The following is a 16,300-nucleotide window of genomic DNA, read 5'->3' as shown; positions in this document are numbered from 1 at the left end:
TAGTGTGATCTCAGAAAATCAGAATCATTGAGGAAAATATTTAGTTTCCAGTGAAATCTAACTTTAAGCCGTAAGGCCTTTTTTTTGCATGTTCATTTTGGGTTGTGTGGTTTTCTTTGTTTTGTAGGCAAAAGGGGTTTTTCAAGTAAGCATGCACCCCAAAGCTTTAGTGAGTAAAAAAAAACCCTTCCTCTTTTCTAAAATTTACTAGCCTTTTAAACTAGGTCACTTAGTCCAACCTTACTTTATGGGAATAGAGGTCTTGGGTTCAGGTCTTTCCATTTGTTGAGTTACTTTTTCAAAAATCACATGTAAATTATGTTTTAAAGTTACTTTATGTAAAAGTGTTCTCACCAATTATAAAAAGTGAGTCACTTATAATTCTAAAGTCACTTTATCTTTTATTTAAGTTACAATTTAGTGGGTAGCTCATAAAGTACCATTGTAAAAGTGACTTCCTTTTGTTGAGTTATTTTTCCAAAAAGCACATGTATCTTATGTTTTAAAGTTACTTTATGTAAAAGTGTTATCACCCATTATAAAAAATGAGTCACTTATAAATCTAAAGTCACTTTATTTTTTATTTAAGTTACAATTTAGTGGGTAGCGCATAAAGTATCATTGTAAAAGTGACTTTCACTTATTTATAAAAGTGGGTCACATAAAGTAATATTTTTTTAAAAGTGAACTAATTAGATTAAGTTTGGAAAGGTGGGGGGAATTTTTTTTTAAATATAACATTATCATTCACTTTTGAACATTCACATAATTCTTCGGCATCTTCAACAACTTTTGTTCAAAAAGTCATAACTTCTTCATCAGGAAGCCATTTTCAGAGACATTTTTTTAATCAAACTAATTTTTCGAAATATTTCCATTGGACCACTTAGTTTCAGCATCTATAGCTTCAATTTCTCTTAAAATAGAAAGTCTATACCAAATTATTATTTACAACACCAACTACTTCCAATGGTTGTCCTACATTGTGGATTTACTTAGAAGTAAAGGTCTTTATAGAATAGTCTAAGGCCAAGAATCTAAACCTAAAGATAAAGATAAGGTAGCCAAATGGGAAAATAAGCAGGATCAAGCATGTGGTTTGATAGAAATGTCTATTTCTCTAGACCTTAGATTCCATATCATAGAACTTGATACCCCTGATGAAGCAATGAAACAACTCAATAAAGTTTTTGGAATTAAAAATGAAATTAGAGCCCATCAACTCGAAAATGAGTTGCTTACATTGGACCTCAATAATTTTTCTTCCATTGAAGATTTTTTATCCAAGTTCAAGACCCTTAGACTTCTCTTGGAAGGTGTTAAGGTTAAGAAAGAGGATGGTAGCCTTATCTATTCCATTCTTACTAAGTTAGGACCAACCTACTTTATGTTTGTTTCCACCTTCCATTCTACAAGAGAAGCCTTTATTTCTCAAGTACAAGCCTACAAGTCCCCCTCTTTTGATGCCTTTTGTGATTATTTAATAAGAGAACAAGAAAAGGTCTTACATATTGGTCTTCTTCATACTGGAAACTCTTCTAAGAAAGCCTTAGCAGCTCAGAAGAAACCAAATTCAAAAATTCCTAAGAGGTAGTATCCTAAAATGAATGGTCCTAAACCAAACAAGGGTCCTAAGAAATTTCAATCTCAAAATGAAAATCAATTTAACAAAATTATAAGGAAAATAAAAACAAAGGGAATAATACTGATAGACATTGCCACTTTTGTAATTGAGTTGGCCACTTAGAATCCAAATTCTTTAAGAAGATGGAAGCCTTGCAAGCATCAATGAAGAAAATAACATCCATTTGGAGCACTCTTCAAATTCAACTTCATCTTCAGGAATAACACTTTCTTCATGTGGTTGTCAAGCATCTCGGTCTGGTTATGCACTAAATGTATCTTCTTCTTCTCATTCTCATGAGTGGCTCATTGATTCTGGAGCTTCTTATCACATGGCCAAAAAAAAAGCCATGTTTTCTTCTTTAAATGATTGTAAAACAAAAAATATATATGTTGGTGATGATAGATCTCTTAGTGCTATAGGGACTGGAACTATTCATCTAAACAATGGTCAATTTAATGATGTATTACGTGTTCCTACCTTATCCTGCAACCTTCTATCTGTATATGAGATAACTCATTCAGGTGAAGGTAAAATTGTTGAATTTTCACCTCATGGTATTGTGATTAAGGACCTAAGAGATCCTAGACATATTTTAGCTACTGGCATTGTTGATGATTCTACAAGGTTGTATAGTTTAACAACTTTGCGACATCAAATCTTCCCTCGGTATTTGTTGCTCATAATGATGAGGTGAGAAAACTTTGTCATGAGCAATTTGGTCACTTAAACTATCGCTCCCTTCAAAATCTATGTAAAGAAAATATGGTGATACATCTTCCTATGGTATCTTGCAGAGATGATGTTTGTTCCAGATGTGTACTCAGAAAACATCATCTAGATAGTTTTGAAAAACGTACTTCTTGGCATGCCTCGGCCCCTTTACAACTTGTGCATGGTGATTTATGTGGTCCACTTCCAGTTGTTTCATTCTCCAGCTACAAATATTTCTTAACTTTCATTGATGATTTCTCCAGACCCACTTGGGTATAATTCTTAAAACTCAAGAGTGAAGTATTTAACATGTTCTTGGCCTTTAAGGCCTTTGTTGGGAAACAATTTGGACATCAAATTCTTAAGCTAAGATCTGATAATGGTGGAGCATATGTTAACAAAAAATCCATCGACTTTTGCATTGAGCATGGAATTCAATTGCAACATATTGTTCCATACACTCCACAACAAAATGGTGTAGCTGAAGGGCAGAATCACACCTTAAAGGAAATGGTTAATTGTATGCTTCAATCTAAAGGACTTAGCCTTAACTTTTGGGCAGAAGAAATTAACTGTGTAAATTACATAGTAAATCGCACTCTTAGTAAGGTTTTAAAGAATATCACTCCAGAAGAAGCATAGAGCTCAATTAAACCAGATGTAAGTCACTTTCATGTTTTTGGAAGTGAAGCACGGGCCCATATTCCAGATGAGAAACATAAATCCTTAGAACCTAAGAGTGAAAAATGTATATTTGTTGGATATTCTGAAGATGTCAAAGGATATAGACTTCTTCCACCTAAATCCAAAAACATTATCATTAGAAAAGATGTAAAGTTTGTTGAAAATATATCATCCTATGAGCCTAGTTTGATGGATGTCCCACCTCTCTCTATCCCTTCTACTTCTAAAAATATTTCTTCTTCAAATGATGACAGCGAGGATGAAAATCCTCCCCCACCTTCTCGGGATCCTCCTTCATCTCCTCGGCTTCCAAAATGGGTCTATGCTACTCAGGATGCAGCAAGTGATCCTACAAATCAGTGTCACACACGTTCTCATTTTATAGAGCCTCTTCCTTATTGGCTCAAGATTCAGGGAATTATGATCCTAACACCTTTGCAAAAGATTCAGGCCATCCAGATTGGGACACAACTATGAATGAAGAATATTGTTCACTATTGGAAAATGATACATGGGACCTTGTTCCTCTTCCAAAGGGATGAAAATTTGTTAGATGCAAATGGGTTTACAGAACCAAGTTTGGACCAGATGGAAAAGTTGATAAAGATAAAGCTTGTCATGTTGCTAAGAGTTTTTCACAAGTTGAAGGCATTGACTATACTGAAACCTTCTCCCCTGTTGCCAAAATGAACACTATCTGCCTTGTTCTTTCCTTTTCTACCTCTTTCAAATGGGAAGTCCATGAGATGGATGTTAAATCTGTCTTCTTACATGGGGACTTGCATGAAGAAATCTATATGGAACAACCTCCTGGATTTATACAAACAGACTCCAGCCTGGTATGTCGGCTTAAGAAATCCCTTTATGGTCTCAAGCGAGCCCCTCGAGCTTGGTATGCCAAAATGGATAGATTTCTTTTAGATATTGGCTTTTCTAGGTGTCATTCTAACAATACTGTCTACACCAAGAAAGTGGGTAAGTCTCTTATCATTATTGTTCTTTATGTTGATGATCTTATCCTTACTAGTGATGATCCCAACCTTATAAACCATGTGAAGTATAGCCTTATAAAACAATTTGAAATGACAGACTTAGGACACTTGCATTATTTTCTTGGTCTTCAAGTCTTGCAATCCAAAGAAGATATTTCCCTTTCCTTGTCCAAGTATGCCTGTGATATTATATGCCACTTTCACATGGAAGACTATAAGCCATCCCCTTCTCCTTTTCAATTTGGAGCCAAACTTTCAATCACTTGTACTTCCCCTGAATTCGCTGCTACCTTATACCGTCAGCTTGTTGGAAAACTTTTGTATATGACCCATACCTGTCCTAACCTTTCCTTTGTTGTTGGCCTTATTTCTTGGTTTATGCAAAACCCACATGAAAGTGATTGGAAAGCAGATAAAAGAATACCTCGTTATGTTCAATGTATAGTTCAATTTTGAATTCATTACAATGCAAAAGCATCTCCTCTATTGGTTGGTTTAACTGATTTCGATTGGGCTGGTGACCTTGATGATCGGAAGTCTACTACATGTTATGTCTTCACTCTTGGTTCTGGACCTATTACATGGGCTTGCAAGAAACAAAGTGCCATTTCTCTTTCTTCAGAAGAAGAAGAGTATCGTGGCACCGTAGAAGGTAGTAAGGAAGCCCTGTGGCTTTGTCAGATCTGTCAGAGTTTGGTTTTCAGCAGCACCGTCCAGCTACACTTTCGTGTGACAATCAATGTTCCATTCAATTATGCAAATATCTAGTCCAACATCAGTGCAACAAACACATTAAACTACACATGCACTTCATCAGAAAGTTCATTCATGACCATGTTATTGAAGTGCAATATTGTTCAACCGATGATCAAGTTGCAAACATCTTTACAAAGGCTCTCACAGAGGCAAAGTTTACTAAACTTCGATTTATGGTTGGAGTTCAGGAACTTATCACTAAGGGGGGAGAGGATCTAATGCCTCCTTCCTTCTCCAATTGTGTCATCTTTGTACATCCTTCAATCTTATCCATGATTATTCTTAAGGGGGGATGTTAGGATATTCCGACACATAGGAAATAGTTAAGTATAACCTGGTCTAGTGTATAGGTAGGTAAAGTGTGTTTCTTTACTATGTACTTTTTGTAACTTACAATCTGATAGTCACGATATGTTCTAGACATCAAGTGATCTAACGATTCATTATCTCCTCGGTATTACCAACACTTGATCTTTGGCTTAACACCTGATTGGTCCATGATCTCTATTTAAAGAGAATGGAGGGTCATTTGTAAGGTGACCATTCCTGAGAGATGCTTCTGTAGATTTTCTTTTTTTTACATTAATAAATTTTCTGAAGTGGGCGCATTGGCTCAGGCCATGTACTGTTTCCCTCTTTGAGGGTTTTAACCACGTCAAGGATACAAGTGTATTGATCTATGATCTGTTTGTGAGCGGTGTCCTTTGGTTTTATATCTGAGGAACTTACCCTGTAAATTCCTACATGCCCCTCCCATAACTCCCACACAGTGGTCATGTTAAATAATAAAACCATGGGCTAGGGCATCGGTAAGGTGCCACGTGGCCCACTCCTCATGTTCGACGCCTACGATCATGTAACCACCATATTTTTTGGGGCTAGGTTGTTCCATAACAAAAAAATTTGCACGAAGACTAAAGACACTTGGAAACCTCTCATATGGCCATATGGTTCCCTCTGGTTGGCCCACATGGTGACCTATGATTGGTCCACCACAATAACCTTTCCACCAATCACTGTGCACCATGCGCCCTTCTGGCATTGGTCTAACCTGTAAGACGTACGTTTCAGTTAGTTGATGACATTAGCATGACATCACCATATGGACTATCACGTGCCAGCCATACACTACCCAGTCAACCCTACAAGTTGACACTTTACTGTTTGCCAAAAACTTTAGAATGTGATAACTTACTCATATGAAGTCAGATTGAGGGGATTAAAGAATCATTCGAATAAGAGTGATGATATCTACCACTTGCCACTAGTTTCAAGTTATTTTGAGCACTTTCATTTTTTAGCATATTTTTTATCGCCTGGATCAGGAGGTATTTTCCTATATAACACAAAATTTAATTCGTAATGTAATAGACACAACCAGAAAGAGTGGGTTTTAGAGTAGAAATAATGAATATTTTATGGATTAAATACTTATTATTATTATACAATATTATATTAAGTGTATTTTTAATGTGTTTGAAAAAGTAGTGTTGCGTTGGAGAACAAATGTGTGGGACAAGGACGGGAAATGTTCATACATTGTGTGGTTCTCTCATTTCATTTGCATGTTGGTACATTAAATGAAAACGTAAGCACATGTTTACTCAGCGAATTTAATGTTGAAAGAACTTATATTTACCCACAACAATGTTTTCTATTAATCAAAGTATAAACATATGAGATGATAAAAAATCTGAATGGAAACTTTATCTTCGATACAAATATTTCATAACATGTTTTGGATGTAAAATAGTAGCAGGTGGTGATTTTTAGAGAAACGATTCAACAAGCATTTGAAATAGCTACTATTGTGAGGAAAAACATTATTTAACATCAGAACTCATTCGAAATAAAAAAAATAATGACTTCAAGTGAGTTACACAAGTCAAGGAATAGAAGCTCTCTTTTGGGACACTATGAACCTCCACACACATTACGCTAATTACTTATCCATCATTTATAATGCATCGAGACTCCACATAAATATTTGTCCTTTCAACATTTAATGCACTGACTACACGTATGGGGAAGTAGCTTCACCTGCACAATGAAAGATTCTTCTTCAAATTAAAACAAAGATAAGCCTCATCCACACAATGAAACCTTTCATTGTAAGATCTGAACAATGAAATAACCTTGTCCAATTATGGTTATAGACAATACAACACGAGCTCTTTAAATTCTTATTTTCTTCCTCCACACAATGGAAGAATTGTATTATAAGTCTCGTACAATGAACTTCTTCAAACTAAATCAAAGGCAAACTTCCTCTGCATAATAAAAGCTTTCATTTTAGGATCTGCATAAGGAAAAACTCCTATCAGTATTATGTTTACAAATTTGTTAAAAAAACTAACATTTCTAGTATTTGGGTCTTAACCTGTAATATCTTCCCCTTGCTATGAAATTCAATAATATTGAATGCATATGAACATACGAAACATTGCACTGACAATTTTTATGTTCCTTGTTCTGCATACCTGTTCTCTGACACCTGTTACTATTACCCGTGTCAAAACCATTACACATGACACACTCAATAATTATCAATTTAACATACCAAAGATAACCACCATTACATCCATTTACTTTGCACTTTGCTACTGCTTTAATATCACTGATATACGTGCCATAAGAAACATAAATTTACCATATAAAATATATACGAACTGTCTGTGATCATGACAATCAGCTAAGAGATTGTCAATAATAAATGTGAATAGAAAATCATCCAAGGCGAATCCATTTAAAAGTTGGAAGTATTGTAGATCTTTTGTATTTATGCACTACTACTACCAACCACGAATTAGTAGTTTATGCCAATAGTTAGTAGTTTATTCCAATAGTTATATGTTCAATGTATTCATCTCCAACATTTATTAGCTATCGATAACAAATAACATCACACTACATTTCTCTTACACTACATATTAGCTGAGAATATGATCTCATACAACCTCAAGTTTAGAGATAACAATTTATGTAAGCCAATAGAAGCTCGGAAAATACTCTCGAATTTTAAGTGTAATCTACAAAGAGAAAACGTTACATGCTTTTCTATTTAAAATACATAGTAAAATCTTCTATCGATATGAGCAAATAGGTTATTTTCAATCTCCACTAACGATTTCAAATTCTTGCTAACTCGTTCCCTGGAAGTCACCACCTATTAATTTTTTGCCTGTGACCCATGTCACAAAGTCTCTGCATCAGAGATAAAGATGGCATCAAGATATTTTATCCTCCCAATGTATACCCTCTTATTAACAAAAAACACTGATACCTGTAAATATCAATTCTCCTCAGCATGTATTATGTCATTGCTCTCCCTAATAATTCCAGAACTTACAAAATTGCATTACCATCAGTTCAATAACATTAATGTTCCTCACACACACTAAAAGGAAACTTAATTGAATATTCGATAATCAGTATTTAGTTCAGTAATGTAAGAAGCAAGAACAGATGTGCGGAAGAAATTTTATGACAGCAAGATCGCAACATTGTGGATGAAAGTTTTTGTTACACTAAGAATTAAAGTTTTTGTTCCTTTCTCCACACATCCATTCTCTCACACAACATTAACTATTCACACGCATTTAAAAGATGCTTATCACAAATGCATATAGTATTCAGATATTATCTGCAAAGAGAAAACGTTACACATTCTGATGTTTGACAAACGTAATCAATCAACTAGAGTTCCTAAAAGATGATAAAATGAGTTATTTGTATCACTGAAAATATCATTTTTTCCTTACTATACTAGCCATTTCAAATGTTTGTAGACTCTTTTCCCTAGAAATCACCACCTGCTAGTATTTTGCATCTGAAACATGTTACACAAATAAAGTTGCCATCAAGGTTTTTTTTTGTCCCAATGTCTATCCTTCAATTAATATAAAACACTGTTGTGGGTAAATATTAGTCCTTTCAGCATGCAATTCCGTGACTACACACATTTTCACATCTTTATTCAATGTACCGAATAAAATTTTCTTTGCACCCTCGTTCTCCCGCACATACCCTCTACTTTGCACATCCTTCACTCCACATAGATTCATAGCTCTATACAGCAGCTCTTCCACATAGCTAAATCTATAAAAAAAAAATAAATAGAAAATAATTTAAAATTAATTTTGTGTTTAGGAAATAATGTCCCCTCTACACCCCTTTTCTCCTACACATACCCCATCCTCCGCACATTCTTTATTTCATATAGATTCATAGTTGTATGCAATCCTTGCTCTCTCGCATATACCTTTTCCTTCATAAACTCTTCATTTCACACATCTAAATCTATAAAATAATAAAAGATAAACACACTAATAATAGTTGTCTTGTTTTAATGCCAATGGACTAATTGAGGAAATCTTTACACCCCCATTCTCTGAGAGAACCGCCAATGTATCAATGTTTCTCATCTTTATTCCACACATATGTTCTCTTGCAGAACACTACTTGTTCACACGTATTGAAAATACACTTAATCTAATATTATAAAACAATAATAAATATTCAGTCCACAAAAGATTCGTTATTTCTAGTTTGCAAATTGCTCTTTCTAGTTATGCCCATTACATTCCGAATTAAAGTTTTTACTCCTAGTTATAAAATTTATTTCACAACTACAAAATAAAGTTCCCTCTGCACCCCCATTCTCCTACACATACCCATCCTCTGCACATCCTTCATTCTGCACATATTCACAGCTCTGTGCAACTTCTCTTCCGCACAACTAAATATGTAAAAGTTTTAAATGGAAAAGAGTTTAAAATGAATTCAGTCTATATGGAATAAAGTCCTCTCTGCACCCACTGATCTAGGTGCATCTAACCTAGGGTAACTTCTTTACTAAAGGGGTTAGTTTCTTAAATTAGGATTTAATTATTTATTGTATTTTCTTATAGTCTTAGGAGAGAAAGAAAATTATTGTAAACAGGAGAAGGTTTGAGAGTATTGTAGAAGGATTGAGAGATTTGTGGGTTAGTTAGCCCTTATCTACACATAAGTGACTAGATAAGAGATTTTATATGAGAGATATTTTGGGAGTTTGTTAAGGATCTAGAACCTACTTTGGTTTCAGATCCACTTGTATAAATCTAAGTGAACCCATGTGGCATGTTAGTAGGAGTAAGAGTGAGGAATGAGAGGCCAAGAGTTCTCTTGTAAATATCTTATTTCTATTAATGAATTATTTATGAAATTTTTATGCACACACATATTATCTGGTTTTCAGTTCTACTTTGTGTGTTAATTATTAAGTGCTAATTATTAAGTGCGGGCCCTATGGTATGTGCATCATTTTTGGTATCAGACTTAGATGAAAATTGTTCTGTGTAGAGAATATATTTGTAAGTAAGCCTGCTTGATGGTAAAATATGTAAGAGTTGTGTTTGAATAGGAACGTTGTTAGCAGTTTGGTAACATCGTAATAGAACGTGTTTTCATGTTAAAGGCTCCACAGAGTATGCAAAGCTTGTGAAGACAACCTGAAGAGCCTTGATGTGGATTATATTGATCTCACTACCAACCGTGTGGATACTACAATTCCAATAGAAGAAACTGTGAAAGGAAATGCATGATGCGTTGTGGAAGACTTGTGTGTGAAAGAGCATCATTGTGGAAGAAGAGTCATGCCATTGTGAAGAAGAGGTGGGTTATAATTAACAACCATGATAAGAGCGCAAGTGCTTAACATGGAAGTTGTTTACATTGAAGTTCTTATTATGCCTGTGCGAGAGACAAAAATTTCATTTAAAGCTGCGTTGATAGGATTAATGGGAATTTTCTATAGAGATACATAGTTTCAACGCAGAAAGAGCACTAATCACCCATGGAGTGTGCATATGAAGAATCACATTTGTGGAGGAAGCGAACATCTGCATAAAGGAAACTTGCCTGTGGAGAGCTTGTACCAAGAAGAATTTTCTGTTGAGGGAGAAATGAGCCCAGCAGGAAGGCATTGGAGAATATCATTGTTGAGATCATCGTGTTTAAGGAAATTTCAACAGTAGAGAGATTATTGCATTAAGAAGGGATCGTTCGCTGTTACTGTGGAGGACCATTGAGATCATTGCATGGGAGCAGAATCTGAGAATTGTTGTCTGTCATTACCATTACCCTTGAGATCATCGCCAATACTTATAGAAATTTGCAATACCATCAAGTGTGACTAGTGAAGGGGCTATGAGGATGGATACATTTTTTATCTAAATGTAATCATAATTTTTTTTTACAGTCAACGATCATCGGAGAATGTGCCCAAATTCAAGGAGACTATGTGTGAAGTAAATTTATTGCAAAGTGGCTAGCGCGGAGATTTGTGTGCTAAAGCTAAGAGTGATCAACCAGAACCAGCGTATAAAGGGTCAGAAGATGACTATGTTTTGAAATTCTTTAAGGATAATATTTTTCCATATAGTGAGTGTGAAACAAAACAGAACCTGATATTAAAAAAAAAAAAATATATATATATATATATATATAATAAAATAAAATAAATAAATAAAAATTTAGCTTTCCTTTTGCATGTGGGAATAAAGTTGAAGCATTGTAGATTGTGTGATGCTCAGGAAATGTTGGCCACTACAGGTGAGAAATCGTACCCCTAGGAAATATTGTTGTATTATTACACATTGTCGTATAAGTTGGATTGTTTTTATTCATTAAATGACCAGCGTTCCAATTTTACAATTTTAAAGTGGTCACCCAATGAATTGAAGAGACGTTACAATTATATGTGACACGAAGAAAGAAATTGTAGTATATGTTGAGAATGTAGATTTTTCCTCCTTAATAGAGTGAGATGTCATTCGACAAGAGTGGATGTCAAAGCTATGCATGGGAGATATAGAATCTGGTCTTATTAACGGGTTGAATAAAGTAAGGAGATGAATCAATAAGTTGGATGGTACGTATAAGGAAGAGAATTGAAGCGAATAGAGAGTCACAGTTTTGGATGAAGTAGTGTATCGAATATGGAAGTCTGTGAATAATTTATTTATTTTGAAGGCTACAACTGTCAATAAATAGATTGTGTTGGTTGATGTTTTGTTTTCGTTCAAGCCTGCATGAAGATGTGCACAACAAAGGAGCCACATGATTATTTCACATTCCTTTCGCATCACAATGGGATAAATTAAAATCATGGATGTATATAATTTTGTAATATGCAGTGACAGAAATTTATATAACACGAAGGGAAGAAACATACTTTCTTCAAATGGCTTTTGTTTATTATTTTAATGCACTAAATCATGAGAGAGACTTAATATGAATATTTATTAGAGAGATTTTAAAGAATTATGAGAGGAAGGATTTATACGATAATTCTTAGAGTGTGTTATTTTTGGGGCTTTTGTAAAGGGTGATATCATAATGGATTTATTCATGAAATATGATTTTCTAGTACAAAGTTTAGAGAATGGAGTTGAAGTCTATATGGAAACATGAAAGTGAAAATTAAAATGTCTTTTGTAAGCAACGTAATGAATTTGGAAGTCATAAAGGAGTTGTTGAGTATATAGAAAGTTAAATAGTAAAAGTCCAAGTTGAAGTCAAGTTAAAGTTATTTACGTGTTGTAACAAAAAGAGTCATTTTCGATTGTACCCAACACACAAGGTTCATTGATGTAAAGAGTTGACGTCAAATTAGAAGTCTGGAATCAAAAGGAAGTTTAGAGTCATAAGTCAAAAGTGCATTTAAGTTTGAGTCAGTAATTGTAGTTGGGTGCATGATCAGTGGAGCCTGACACCCAAAAGTCTATTCAATGTACTTGCATCAATGGTATATTACAACAAATGAAGGTGCTTGGAATAAAAATTGTAGCAACAAGAAGATAGAAATGTGGCAAAAATAAGAAATAAGACAAGTATAATTTCTCAGTAAGTAATTATAATAGCCAAAGAAGCAAGGAGTACTTAGAAAGAAGTTTCAAGTGAAGTGAACCATTAGCCAAGTTTGGAAGAGATAAATTGGTAAGGTGTTAGTTTGATTGCAGGTTACAGTGAACAAGGTGAAGTTAGCGGAAAAAGGAGATGAAAATGACTATGGTTATTCATTTGCAGAATTCAGAGAAAAGCCACAACGATGCCATAATAGTTGGTGTAGGTGATGAAGAGTTCAAGAAAGAGATTGTTACGTTGAAGTAACAACTTGACGTGTTGATGGAGCTACTACAGAATTAGAAACATGGATGGATAATGAAGAAGACAGTTAGATGGCCAATCAAACAGTTAATTGCAAGGAGACAGAAACACAAGTTGAAAGCTTTGTTAATGTAAGTGGAAAAACTACAGATAACTGAGATTATTGTATGAATTTGTGAACCGGAACAAGGATCAATGCTTGGTGAAGATGATGATGATGATGAAATGAAATATATTGATATGAACATGGGTTTGATTCCCCCATATGGCACCATCAACTGTTTAGAATATCAACATAAAGACTTGAGGACAAAATCATCTTTCGAGACTATAAAGCCTTATTTTTTAAATCTAACAATTGGTGTGTGGATGCAAGATGTGTTGTAGATGATGGACATTATATTAATTTTATTTCATGCATAGATGAAGATTAATATATTGAAATGATTTCTGAAAGAGGCTATAAAATGCTTATGTAATGTGAAGACGAACTACAATTTCTAGAAAAGATGTTAATGAAACCTAAATCCAATCAAGTTGCGGATAAAGAAGAGAAATGTTCAACTAGTAAAATTGTGGAACCTGAGATAAAATACAATTTACAATTTAATGTTGAGGATTCAATTATAGAAACTGGTGATGAATATGAATCAATGTTCCAAGATAATAATAATAAACTTTAGTCGGATACTAAATTGGATGATGATATTGAAGAATTAAGAAAACTAATGGAAAAATCACATAAACCAAGATACTGCAAGAAGAGGCATCAATACAACAACATGATATATTTGACTACTCGAGTATATATCATCAAAGGAGGAGGATAATTGCAACACAAAATCTGGAAACCTGGTGAATTAAAATCAGAACAAGAACAAACTAAAGATTGGGATCTAGGAGGAATTTAATCAGTTTATGAAGACATATGGTCGATAGACCATGATTTATTTTTACCTAGGGAGTCTGATGTAGGTGCATCTAACCTAGGGTAACATGTTTACTAAAGGAGTTAGTTTCTTAAATTAGGATTTAATTATTTATTATATTTTCCTACAGTTTTAGGAGAGAATGTGAATTACTGTAAATAGAAGGTTCTAGATTATTTTGGAAGAATTGATAGATTTGTTGCTTAGTTAGCCCTTATATAGAGATAAGGGATTATATGAGAGATTTTACGGATCATGAGAGATATTTAGGGAATTGGTTAAGGATCTAGAACCTACTTTGGGTTCAGATCCACTTGTATAAATCTAAGTGAACCCATGAGGCATGTAAGTAGGAGTGAGAGTGAGGAATGAGAGGTCAATGAGTAGCCAAGAGTTCTCTTGTAAACATATTATTTCCATTAATGAATTATTTCTGAGATTTTTATGTGCATACATATTGTTTGGTTTTTAGTTCTACTGTGTGTGTTAATTATTAAGTGCAGACCCTATGGTCTGTGTGTCAACCCCTCTCTCCCACACACACCATGTCCTCTACACATCCTTCATTCTACACACATTTACAGCTCTATCCAACTGTTGTCTCGCACAACTAAATCAAAAGATTTTAAAATGAAATATTAAAAACTAAATTCACTAGCAATACGTGTCAGAGCACTAACCAAAGAAACACCCCAGCGCCCTAAAGGACTTGCTCAGATCATTTTTTCAATGACATTGTTAGAGCACTCACTAACGCAATGGACACTCACATTGTGCCTATTAAATAAATTCAATTCCTCCACACATACCCCATCTGTCGTACATCCTTCATTCCACACAGATTCATAACTCTATGCAACTTCTCTCCTGCTAGCTAAATCTATGAAAGTTTTAAATAGAAAATAGTTTTAAATGTAAAAGAATAAAGTCCCCTCTACACGCCCATTCTCCCGCACATACCCCTTTGTTTTCTCATCCTTTATTCTGCACAAATTCACAACTCTATGCAACCCCTACAATCAATGTCGAAGCATTAATAAAAGAAATATCCCCCCTTATGGTCATGTAAAGGAACTACTCAGAGCATCATGTTAATGTCAATGCAATAATACTCAATGATGGAATGGTCACTCACATTATGCCTATTACATTTTGAATAAAGTCTCTTCTTTCACACATACCCCATCCTCTGCACAAATTCAGCTCTATGCAATTACTCTCTCACATAACTAAATATATAATATGTCAACATTTTGAATCCCAAAGGGGATCCATCATTAGGACTTCTGAATGAATGATAGAAGAGCTAGAGTGGAAGATGAATACATAGGAAATTCAGGGTCCACTACTCTTATTGCAATTTTAATCCTAAATGTCTCCAGTAAAGTGATCTCATTCCATGTATTCCTTGGAGGGGATACATGGAACGAGATCACTTTACTCGAAAAATTTAGGATTAAAATTGCACAAAGGGCAGTGAACCTTGAATTTCATATGTATTCATCTTCCACTCTAGCTCTTTTATCATTCATTCAGAAGTCCTGATGATGGATCTCCTTTGGGATTCGAAATGTCGACAAAGTAAGATTATTACTGTGGATACTCTGAAATTTAACTCAACAAAAATTAACCACAGAAATTTGAAATACAACATAAATCTATAATAATTTTAAATGAAAAATAATAAAGTCCCAACTACACCATTGTTCTCTCATTCAATTTTTAAATGTTTTAAATGGAAAAGAGTCTAAAATTAATTTATTTTCTATGCAAAAAAGTTAAAATATATTTGGATAGTTTTATGTGTTTTATGAATTTACCCTATCCTTTGCACATCTTTCATTATGCATCGATTCACAACTTTATCCAACTATTCACCTGCGCAACTAAATCTTTACAAGTTTTAAATGGAAATTAGCTTAAAATTAACACTGTCAAGACTTGTCTTGTTTTCAGCCTCACAGTATTAAACGAAGATAAAGTCCCCTCTACACGCCCATTCTCCCGCACATACCCCTTTGTCTGCTCATCCTTTATTCTGCACAAATTCACAACTCTATGCAACCCCTACAATCAATGTCGAAGCATTAATAAAAGAAATATCCCCCCTTCTGATCATGTAAAGGACCTACTTAGAGCATCATGTTAATGTCAATGCAATAATACTCAATGATGGAATGGTCACTCACATTATGCCTATTACATTTTGAATAAAGTCTCTTCTTTCACACATACCCCATCCTCTGCACAAATTCAGCTCTATGCAATTACTCTCTCACATAACTAAATCTATAATATGTCAACATTTTGAATCCCAAAGGGGATCCATCATTAGGACTTCTGAATGAATGATAGAAGAGCTAGAGTGGAAGATGAATACATAGGAAATTCAGGGTCCACTACTCTTATTGCAATTTTAATCCTAAATGTCTCCAGTAAAGTGATCTCAT

The sequence above is a fragment of the Pinus tabuliformis genome, chromosome 3_2 (assembly GCF_031772625.1).
Source record: "Pinus tabuliformis cultivar Carrire ecotype Pingquan chromosome 3_2, CPIR1, whole genome shotgun sequence".
NCBI lineage: Eukaryota > Viridiplantae > Streptophyta > Pinopsida > Pinales > Pinaceae > Pinus > Pinus tabuliformis.
Note: the sequence above shows the minus strand (reverse complement) of the source record.